Source organism: Protopterus annectens, chromosome 12.part0 (genome assembly GCF_019279795.1).
Source record: "Protopterus annectens isolate FY-2018-M chromosome 12.part0, PAN1.0, whole genome shotgun sequence".
Classification (NCBI taxonomy): Eukaryota; Metazoa; Chordata; order Ceratodontiformes; family Protopteridae; genus Protopterus; species Protopterus annectens.
In genome coordinates, this window is record NC_056746.1 from 32,325,405 (window position 1) to 32,337,591 (window position 12,187).

Below are 12,187 nucleotides of genomic sequence, written 5' to 3' on the forward strand. Positions count from 1 at the left end.
AGCAATGTCCCACCCCCTGTGGTGCAGCTGTCTTTTTTAATGTCCTGTTATTTTTCATTTCAATGGAGTATCATATCAGTTATCCTTTGCTGAAGTTGTTGCAGAGACCTATTATGGCCATCCACAATACTCACATTGTGTACCAGTCCCTGTGAGTTCTGCTCCTGATAGCACAATACTCATGTTGTGTACCAGTCCCTGTGAGTTCTGCTCCTGATACCAGAATACTCATGTTGTGTACCAGTCCCTGTAAGTTCTGCTCCTGATATTGTGTGCACGTGGGAGGTTCATGCCACATATGTAGGTGGTCTGTAGTGACACTTCTTTATCCTACATAGTGAACCTGTCCACATGTTGCTTTCATAGGCTGGGACACATACACCTGAGTGCAAAGCATGACAGTCAGTGGGTGTGTACAGTATGCCATGTGATGCATACATACACACATATATATATATATATATATATATATATATAGTCACAGCCTTGATCAACACTTTCATCATCTGTTTACCAGCTGCAGTTACTGCTATGCTGCTATGCACAGGATCCCACAATTACATATTGTATCCATGCCTAGATATGTGGCCCTGAAACCACAAAACACCTGTGGCATGTCCTAACACTTCCACTGTACCTAATTGCCACCCAGAAGAACACAGGCAGGTGGTTCAGTGTCCCAGTACTGGTGTCTGAAGTTCCACATTCCGGGTCCAATACAATTGTTGTGTTAGTGGGTTTGTTATAGTTGTTTATTTTAAATTTTTATTGATAATTATAACAAAAATGAATCTATAGTGATTGCTATACTCTGTATAATGAAGATAGAGCAGAAGAGACAAAAATAGTGATTTATTAGTTCTGTCTTCCCCATATAATTTCATCGGTATGAGCATACCTAAACACCTTGTTCCATTTTTTTGTACTGAAATTTACTTTCTGCTTTATAGTATGTAATTACTCTTGTGATTCCTTTAAATAGTCTAATCTAATGTGTGTTAACATTTTCCATTCTTTTTCTGTTATAGATTTTGGAATATAGTATAATACTAATCTGTCTTGGCTCTTTGCTTTCTTCTAGTGAAGGTCTATGCATTCTATGCCTTCCCACAGCCTTCTCACGAATATTCTACTTCTTTCTCAGATATTTCTTTCCATAACAAAACACTGTTTTCCACCTTTTTGTTGCCCATTTACACCTCCAAAACATGTGAAATAGGTCTGTATTCTCATCATAAAATCACCAGCAATTGCTGTTTCCTTGTCTTCTTCTCATACAGATAGGTATCTTAAGTAGTAAAGGTATATAATTTGCATTGACGGAATATATGCCTACTTCCTTATGTAGGTAAGATTCTTCAGTTTTTATATAAATTCTTATTTGCATGCAGCTGCTTGACCTTCTTTATTTTTTCCAGTTGTAATCTAGTTGTCTCCTCTCGAGTTACCACCTGTCCCTCTTTGCGAGGAACAGTCCCACTTTGGGCAGTTGTGTCCTGTGAAAAAACTTAAAAATGGCAAATGTCCTGAGATTTTAAGACAAAATACATTTCTTAAGTTGTCTTTAACAGCTGCATAAAACAGTTATTTTGTATCTGAAACACATAAATGTTATACAAAACAGCATAAGCACTGAAATGCTACAAAAATAAGCTTTTATTTTGGCTAAAAAGTGAAGTTCTGTCCTTTGCACTGGCCTTGAGTATATTTTGTCCTGCAAAATCTCACGTTTACGAAAAATGTCCCACTTTGGGCATTTCAAAAGGTAGCAACCACAGTCTTCTCATTTCGGCAGATTCTCTTTATGTATTACATTTCCTCTCCTTTTTTAATATTTCTCCATTTGCTTTTCAAAATTCTTCCTTCAATACTTTTTATTGGCATATGAAAATTAAACATAGCTTGGTGTATATAAACCTCTGATGTTTAGATATTCCAAATGTCTTTATTCCTCTTTGGAATTCTATAGTCGTTATCTTGCTGTCCATATCCCCCTCATGAATAAATAATTGTTCCCAGTTAATAGTTTCAGTCCTTTTGTGTTATAATATCCTTTTTCTTAATGATATTTTCACTTCAAAATATGACCAAAGTGATTGATAATCTCTATACTTCTCAACGTATTTGCTCAAGAATCAGAAACAAAGCAAAAAAATAAAGGGAGACAAAGGTCCAAAATCAGGTACAGTTTTTAAATATCGCTCTAATTCACATAAAAAGTTGGCAGAACAATAACATTTTCATCAGCATTCATCTTCTGAACAACACAAAGCATGGAACTCTAATGTCTAACGGTATTGGCTGGCTGTAATCCTCAGCAATTTAGTAGAAAATCAAAAAGTTGACATAGTACAAAAAAAATAGACAACAAAATTATGGGAGTTAAACAAAACCAAGGGCAATTAAGAAGTATTAGACCCTCATCCGATCTATCCTAAGTAGATCAATCCTTTTTTCACATATTTAATCCAAATTGCTATACATGTTTATTTTCACTATGTAGGATGCCTTCCTGACTGTTCTCTCTAATACTACTGACATTTATTCAGACAAATTGTGTTAAATAGTGGGCCAAGACTTCAGTTTGAGTATAAACTACTCTACAGCCTCTTAAAGTATTTTGAATTTACAATCCACATTTTACTATCCTGGTTTTAATGGACCATACACCTGGGATACTACACTCATGCCATAATGGCACTCAAAACAGTACAGGTATCAGGGGTGTGGGATCACTAGGCACCAGGATATTAGTATCATGCCATAATGGTACTTAAAACAGTATAGACCTCAGAGGGATAGAGCAATGTTGCAACATAGTTGATCAGAATGTTTATAAATACAAAAGTACTTTTAATTATTTTATTAAACAATATATTGCAATGTTGAAAGCTTGTGAAAAGGATTTGCACAAGACTTTAACTGATAGACTTATTAATAAAAAAAAAATCTTTCAGTTTCTGAAAGTGTCACCTTATGCAATTTAAAAAGTCAAAATTCTGTACAGCTTATGAGAGCCAACAAGAGTAATACTATAGAAATTATGGATATTTAATTATATGACAAAAAATATTAGAAGTATTGTCTCATGCAGACTGTTATGAGCAATTAAACAGTATTTCTCTTTAGAAATTTATAGCAACTGATTTAACATTGTTAGACATATTACACGGAAGGTATATAGCTTATTAGTTGCTTGATTTTCTTAAAATTGGATAAGCCAAAAATACCTAGAATTTTCAGTATTCTGAAAGTGTATAAAAACAAGGATGATCCTTCATTCAGGTCAATTGAGGACACAGACTTTTCAAAAACTATAGTTATTTCACTATACCTTGACATTTTGCTAAATCCTGTTGTGAAAATTTTTGATTACTATTCAATGATTCTTGGGCTTGTCTGAAGTTATTACATGATTATGTTTTAATAAGTATAGAAAAGATATTCATCATAATGTTATGTCACTTTATACATCAATAATACAGTATCATGGTATATAATTTGTTAGAAATTATTTATCAAAAATTATATATATATATATATATATATATATACACACACACACACACACACACACACACACACACACACACACACACACACACACAAACACACACACACGCACACACAATATTCTTTTTAAATAAATTACTTATTTTTATAACAATCAATATCCACTTTTTATGAAGTGAAACATGATTGGAGACAACTCATTAGACTAAGCTGCTTCATTAGCTCAGTTTTTGAATTAGAAACTATTTTTTTAAAGATATTATTTCTTGGTCAAGGTTATGATGTTATTAGGCTAGAAATGTTATTGTTAGAACTTATTAAAATAAATGCACTAAGTTTCAACCAATTCTTGTAAATGGTTACAAATTTAAATCAGATAATGAAATGTATAGCAAATGTTTAAAAGCTTTTTCACCTCCTGTTAAAGTAGACATGGATAGTATAAGAAACATTATTATACATAATTGGAAAATAATCATTGATAATTGTGATTTATTGCAAATTATTTGTAAAATTCCAAGTTTTAGTATCGAAAAAGATTGCAATATCAATTCAATTATTGAACATGGCATGAGTGAATAAAATTTTCTACACCTCTTGGTACTTACATGTGTAATGCTTGTAAGTATGTGAAAGCATAAGTGTGAAGTTAAGATGTTTGAATAAAACCTTAACTTCCAAAGGAAGATTGACATGTGACTCAGAAGGCATGATTTATTTAGTTATTTGTTGTTCCTTTGAGGCATTCTATGTGAATAAAACCACAAGGAAACTTTTTCAGAGAATATATAAGCATGTTTATCAAAATTTACAAAATGTAGTAATGTATTAATACCATGTGTTTACTATTAAATATAGTTTTGGATAATATGTTTTCTTTTACTAATAATATTTATCAGCAAAAAAAATGCTATGGGCTCCAAAATGGCGCCTGTCTTTGCCAACTTGGTTATGAGTTGGTGAGAACAAGACATTTTGATCAAATACCCTTGTTTTAAAAAAAATCACATTTTATAGAAAGTTCATTGATGATTTAATTATGTTATGGAATGGTATAAACAAAGAATTCTTAACATTTCTTGGTGATTTAAATTCATGCATAAGTTTTTTTAATATTTGGTATCAGTGATATGGGAATTGCTGTACATTATTTTAGATTTGGATTTAACACTAAAGTCTGAGAACAAAACTTTTTTCAGAAACATATAGAAAATAAACTTTTGTCAATAATGACTTATTTTAGATCAATGTCCATTTTGTATGAAATGGAACGTGATTAGATGAAAATTCATTAGACTAAGCCACCTCATTAGTTCTGACACTCTTTTTGAAGTAGAAACTATTATTTTAAAAAAATATTTGTCAATCAGTGTTATGATGTTCTTAAGCTAGACATGTTTATCATAGAAGTTACTAAAAATAGATGGACTACATTTTAACCAATTTTTGTAAATCATTACAAATTCATACCAAATAACTAAACATGTAAAGAATTTTGTAAAGTTTTTCTACTTCCTATTACACTGGACATGGATAGTAGTAGAAACATAAGTATAACAAAATTAGAAAATAATCATTGATAATTTTGATTTAGTGCAAATTATTAGTAAAATTACAAGTTTTAGTTATAGAAAAGATTGCAAAATTAAATCAATTCTCAAACATTTCTTTGTGCTTATATGTGTAATGTTTGTAAGTATTGTAGATTTATAAATGAAGGCATATGTGTAAAGTTAAGATGTCTGAATAAAACTTTAACTTTGAAAGGAAGATTTATGTGCAATTCAAAAGGAGTGTTTTATTTAGCCATTTGATGTTCCAGTGAGCAATTCTATGTGGGAAATCTACAAGGACACTTTTGCAGAGAATACAGTAATGTGTTGGCAAAGCATGTTACTAATTGTAACAACTATAAAACATTTCATTTTTATGTGTTAGATTTTGTGGTTAGGAAACATTTTAATGGTGACATAAACAAGATTTTAGAATAGAGGAAAGTCAAATGACAAATAGTGTTAACTGCAATAAGTTGCCTAGACTTATAAACCCATTAACATAAAGGGCCGGATTCACGAAGACTTGCACAGAGTCTAAGACTAGAGTAAGACTCCATGCAGCCAACATGTCTGCCGAGCGATCCAGGAACAGCCGGCAGGGGCATGCAAGAGAGCTCCTAAAACGACTCTTACACGGACAGGGTTAGGTCATGCAAATTACCTCATTTGCTGCTGAAAGCTATGCAAATGAGGTAAATTTGCAATCCAGGAAACACTAACTTGTCCGAGTAAGAGTAGTGTTATTTGCAGAAATGTACTCAGTTGGCAACTGAGTACCGTTCTGCAAATAGCAAAATGGTGCCATGACAACTCCAAATAAAGGATGCATCCAGTTGAGGAAGCATGCCAATGGCCAAATATATGGCCATTGGCATATTTTCTGTTGCAAAATAAAAAAAACATTTTTTTACCTCGCTCTCCGATGTTTAAGCATAGCGCAGCGCCGTGCAAATATGCTGCGCTCTAAAAACCAGAAACACAAAAAATAAAAGCCACAAGTAGGGATTTTATTCAAAATATTAATTTGCCATGCAAGTGAATGGCAGGCTGAAGACAACATGGCTACTGAGTAGAGGTTGCTAAGGGGGGAAGCTCAGTCTGAGAGATATAACCAAGCATTAGTAGGCAATCGTATGCAAATGAGGATAAGGATAGTGAATCCCAATATTTCCTGCTATGTGAACCATGTCCCTAGAGTGTAAGAGTAGGAAAAGGGGAGTAACAGAGTAGAAGATGGGTGACATCATGAGGGGGTATGTATCAAAAAGACTGTAAGCGTATTGGAGCAGAGTGGCATGTGTTTGCTGTGAGTTACTCAGGACTAAAAGAGGTGTGTCTACAGTTGTCTAAACTGAAATAAAAAAACTGAAGGTGTACGTCGTGGCTATCACTAAGTTTCTTGCAAAGCTGCTTACACTGTGTGCGCACGTGTATGCGCGTGTAAACCCGTCTAAGGCTGTGTGCATGGGTGTGCGCCTGTGTAAGCCTGTGTTAGGCCGTCTAAGCTAGTATACATGAATGTGCACCTGCCTAAGCCCGTGTAAGCCTGTGTAAACCTGTGTGCATGCATGTGCCCTCATGTGTGCTTGTTTGCGCTTGTTTGTGTGGTGCTGCCCCCTGTGGAAACAGAAATGGGAAAAGGAAGGAAAGGAAGTAGTAGGAAGTTAACCAAGGAGAACTAGCAGAGCTGCCAGGTGAAATCAAGTCAGAATCAGCCAATTACACAGGCAGTACACTAACCCAGCCCAGCACCTAAAACTCTGCAAATAACATTCCCCCATGTTTTTCTCAGAAACACTGCAACACTGCAGTCAACAAAGAGAAGTGAAAACTTAAAAAGCTTAAACTGAGACATAAAAATGTTAGGGGCTGCCATTGCTGTTATAAGGCAACATGTGCAAGATGCTGAGGGTGGTGCCATTGCGAATGCTGCTGAGCAACCCACAGTGAGGAGACGGAGAAGAGTGTACAGACCCAGGGTAACCTACCAGGGGCTACATGAGCTGGAGATAGTGGAGCACTATAGAGTGGACAGAGAGCTCCTGCAGCAAATTGTTGAGCTGTGCAGGCCACACCTCACACACAGAGCCAACAAAGGGAAACCCATCCCAGTGGAAACCAAGATATGTGTTGGCCTAAGAATACTAGCAACAGGTACCTTCCAGAGACCAACTGGTGATATGATGGGGATTTCACAGGCATCAGCATCAAGGGTACTGCACCAGTTCCTGAATGCCATGTCAGCCACATGTCAGTGATCATGTATATTTCTCCAATTCCCGTGAGGTATTGACCAGCAATATGCGTCTCTTCCAGCAAATAGTGGAATACGCTGAGGTAGTGGGTGCAATTGACTGCACACAAATACACATCAAAGCACCAGCTTGTGATGGGGGTAGGGTCTACATCAACCGCAAGGGCTTCCACTCCATCAACTGCCAGGTCATGTGCGATGCCCAGGGCATAATACTGAATGTGTGTGCTGGCTGCCCTGGAAGCTACCACGATTCTCATATCTGGCATCTGTTGCAGCTGTACCAGACATTTGCAAATGGGGACATCCCTGACGATCACCTAGTGGGGGATGCCGGATATGCACTGGAGTCGTGGCTGATGACATCCATCAGAAATGCACACACACCTGAACAAGAACTTCATAATGAGGCACACGCACAAACATGAAATGTAATCGAGTGTGTGTTTGGGATGCTCAAGTCATGGTTCCAGTGCCTGGACACATCTGGTGGAGCCTTGCAGTGCTCACCAACTACATGAACCCAAATTGTTATGGTATGTGCCATGCTACACAATATGATCTTGTGAAAACAGCTGCAGCAGGAACAGCATGGGGCAGGGCCAAACAGCCCCCCACCATTGCCAAAGCCTGCACAGGCACAGTGTGACTCAGAGGAGGAACAACCTGAGCCTGCCCCAGTAGGCAGAAGGAGGCATGCCCAGTATGCCTTGTCCTTGGCAACACATAGCACATACACTGGCTCAGTAGGAACCCTGGAAATTATACCTCTCACTGACCCGCACATAAAATAAAAGAGATGCCTAACTTGACACTACCTGTTTCCAAACATGTATAGAGAGTGTAGTATGTGCATCTGACATAGGCAGCCCTGCAGCACCACCTGAGGCATGATTGCCATGTTTAAGCAATATAAAGCAGTGCTAAGCAGCTTTTACCAATATCTAGTATATGTAAACAAAATTGCTCGTGCAATGTTGGCCAAGGTCGGCCAAAGTTGAACAAAGTCAGTTAAACATGCTCATATCTGCTTTACTGTTCCTTAAGCAGTCTGATTTGGCCAGCATGAAAATAAAAAGCAGTGACAGGGCTTGAACCCAGGATACTGTGCACTATAGTCACAGTACTGAACCACTAAGAAATGATAGCATTACAGTAGTACAGACACAGCAGGACAGTTGTACACTAATGCAAACACAAAACAATGCTGTATCATGCCCCTAATGAGGCAAATGGGTAACCTCACCCACACTCCTATGCAGACAGAGAATATCAGGCCAGGCATTGTGACGTGGGTTGTGTAGGCTATGAATTCGCAAGCTAATATATGTGGCAATGGACGCTAAGATCTGTAGTACACTAGTATGTCTCAAGCCAGTACGATAGGCAACAATACAGACTGTAATGGTGTCCTGTACATAGCAGTGCAGGCACAGCAAATGTGTATAAGTGTCAGGTGAAACCCACATCCTATGTACACCCACAGTAACAATCCGGTGTACCCAAGGGTAGAAATGTACAAAGAATAGCTGTCCCCCCTGTATGTAGAAATGTTGATAGGTCTATGCAAAGTGTCTCATGGAAGCCCTGCAGGCACAGCATGATCCCTGTTGATCTTTGACACAAAGGTGAGCCCTGCTGTAAAAATACACCTTGATTTACCATACACATATAGTATAAATGTGTATACTGTGCATGCTCACACACTCCAACAAATGTAGTGGATTTCATTCAGCATCACACTGAAAGGTCATACTGGGAATGCTCACACACTTAAACAAATGAAGCAAATGTCAGGCAGGAAGATACTGAAAGGTCATACTGGGCATGCTCACACAGGCTAAATACGGATGTGATAATAAGGGATCTATGGACAAATGTGTATAGTCATCTCTACTTCCAGAAACACATTCACAAAGTGGTCTGAAAATCCTGCTATGTGTACACACAAACTGCCAAGGTCTGTGCATGTAGGTCAAAGGAGGTTGCCTCTACTCAGCAGTCATCAGACCTGTCAGAGACTAGCACAACACACTTGCGAGGAATCTGACTAGGCACGTTCAGCAACTAGAAAGACCAATGAAGAACCTTAACAAGGGGATTACTGGCCTCAAATAGTTGCCCCATGCAACAAGAATGAATGTAACCCAAGATGTACTCTGTTGCATACTGTCTACGCAGGAGATCTCTGCCCAACAGACACGTCCATGTCATGGTTACAGTCAGATCTGTTCTGAGTTACAGCTCAATGGCACTAAATGTACAGAGCCAACTGATATTGGCAACATCCTGGCAGATAGGATCAGTGTTAACTTTACCCCCCCCCCCATGAAAGAGCACATATCTATAATGGAAGACTGCAAAGTTGCTGTCATCATGGCTGCACAGGTAAAAAGCACTCTCTCAAGCCAGTATCACAGCAGACATGGGACTAGATAACTTCCCAGGCTGTGTAGTATATACTTCCTTGATGTAAACATTAACATGGAAGTTCTGTGGCTACTGAAGTTTCCAGTGGACTGCAAACTAGGAGCCATCATTGTAAACACTAAAGATGTGGACATCCTACAAAAGGGCCTCACTGAGACAGATGGCTATTGTCCAAGCCATGGGCTGTAGTTCAATGCCAAAAGGTGCATTATCATCATCTTTGTTAAAAATCTCTGTAGCCAAGAACTACAACATAGGTGATAGTATACCTCACACTATAAGTGTGACAGGAGACCCTGGGTCACGGGTGGACAGTGGATACAACTGTGATAAACACATTCCCACAGTAGTCAGGAAACTCTCTTATGTGGCACACTTCATCACAAAATGTGTCTCATGCAGAATAAAAGAGGACATTGTTCCCCTCTACTCACCACTCACTAGAACTATAATAGAGTACAATGCCACTGTTGCTGTGTACCTCACAAGACAACTACAACAACTGGAAAGCCAGCAGCAATACCTCACAAGGAGCATTAGCGGCCTGAAATACATGCCATACACAGACCATCGCAAAATGCTCCATCCGTACTCCCTTGCATATCGCCTACTCAGAGGTGTTCACTGCATAACATACAAAGCTATGTCAAACATACAGCTGCTGGATATGATCCATGTAAAACACTCACAATCACCCTGAACTTTGGACCCAAGACCATGAGTGAAATACAAAAGGAAGTGGTATAGCCATTTACCTTATGGATATCCACACCTCCAGGTTACTGCCACAGCATGAGGCCTTGGAGACCATGCAAGTGCAACTAACATTGGGCAAAGCTGCCCATCAGATTGTAGCCTGCAACAGATCATGTACCTTGTCTCAGGAACCTCACTCAGTATTCTGGAGAACAATGGCAAATATAAAGGTCCTATCAAACACCATTATATGAGGAGATTACAACTACCCAAACATTGAGTGGGTGAATTACTCGTATACAATGTCCTTTGCCCAATGTGTCCTAGAATTAAGAAACTCTAACACCCTGGAACAGCTGGTCAGCATGCCCACTACTGGTGACAACATACTGGACATGATCATCACCAACATGGGGTACCAGTGTTCCACAACAGAGATAAACCCCTCGCTGGTAATATCAGATCATTAAGTAATCACACTGGACATCCACATACCGCCCCCACACCCAGTCAATGAAACCATTGTGAAGACATTTTCAAAAGCAAACTGCACACTTCCCAAGACCAAAGTGGAAAGTTCCAAAGCCCTCTTGCTATAGGATAATGGTATACAATCTGCCAAATAATTTACAAGTGCATCCTATGAGCATCTACAGGGATGCATGGATCGAGACATCACAAATAAAACCAAGATGCACTCCTCCAAAAATAAGAAAACAATCTGGTGGTCATTGCCCATAAATAAGCTAGACAACAGAAGGAGGAAACTAACACCTGATAGAGCCAACTTCACTAAAGGAAAGGCATCACTGATCATTATTAGAATGAAACAATGATCGCTCATAAAATAATCCAAGGACAGTTTCTAAAGACAAATTGCCAAGGAATGTAAGAATAACAACCACAAAGCCTTCGGTAGCTATACCAGACATGTAGGTGTCAACTTCCAAATATGCTGTCAGCTACTGAAAAAAGTAATGCCATACACCAAACCAACTTTCATTTCCCACACCCAGGGGGACAAGTGCAGTGTAAACCCCACCCCCCATCACCCCCAAAAGGGCCTGTGTCTATCACAGAAGGATGCAGAGACACAGACATCATGGACATGCAGGTAAAGACAGCCCTCACCAAAGCTAAGAACATAGCATCAATGTGACTGTAAGTTGTCCCAGGCTGCGTCTTACAATAGGCCCACAAGGAACTACACCCTCACCTACATTCACTGTCCAGACTCAAGCGTATCACAGGCTATGTACCCAAAGAATGGCATATACTAACAGTCATCCAGCTCCACAAAGGGTATGCCAGAACAGAACCTGGAAACCATTGCCCAACATGTGTACTCAGCCTGGTCTATAGAGCTATTGAGCAAATCATCATGGAACCCATACACTGAGATATTGGAGATCTCCAGACACTGGAATCTACACAACTTCGCCTTCTTAAAGGCAGAGTCTGGCTCCCAAACTAGTTGATTTATTTAAAACAGTTACCATGAACATAGATGGTGGTGAAAGTAGTCCACACAACCCACCTGGACCTCACTAATGGCTTACCACACCATTCCCCACTCTGTCTTCATGGACAAGTGCACCAGCTTGAACATGAACAACTATGTCACAGGATGGGTGGCCAAGTGGCTCACAGATCAAACACACATGCTCATAGTTGCAGGTGCCATGTCCAACTCTAAGCCAGACACAAATGGCATCACACAGGTCTTGGTCCTTGGACC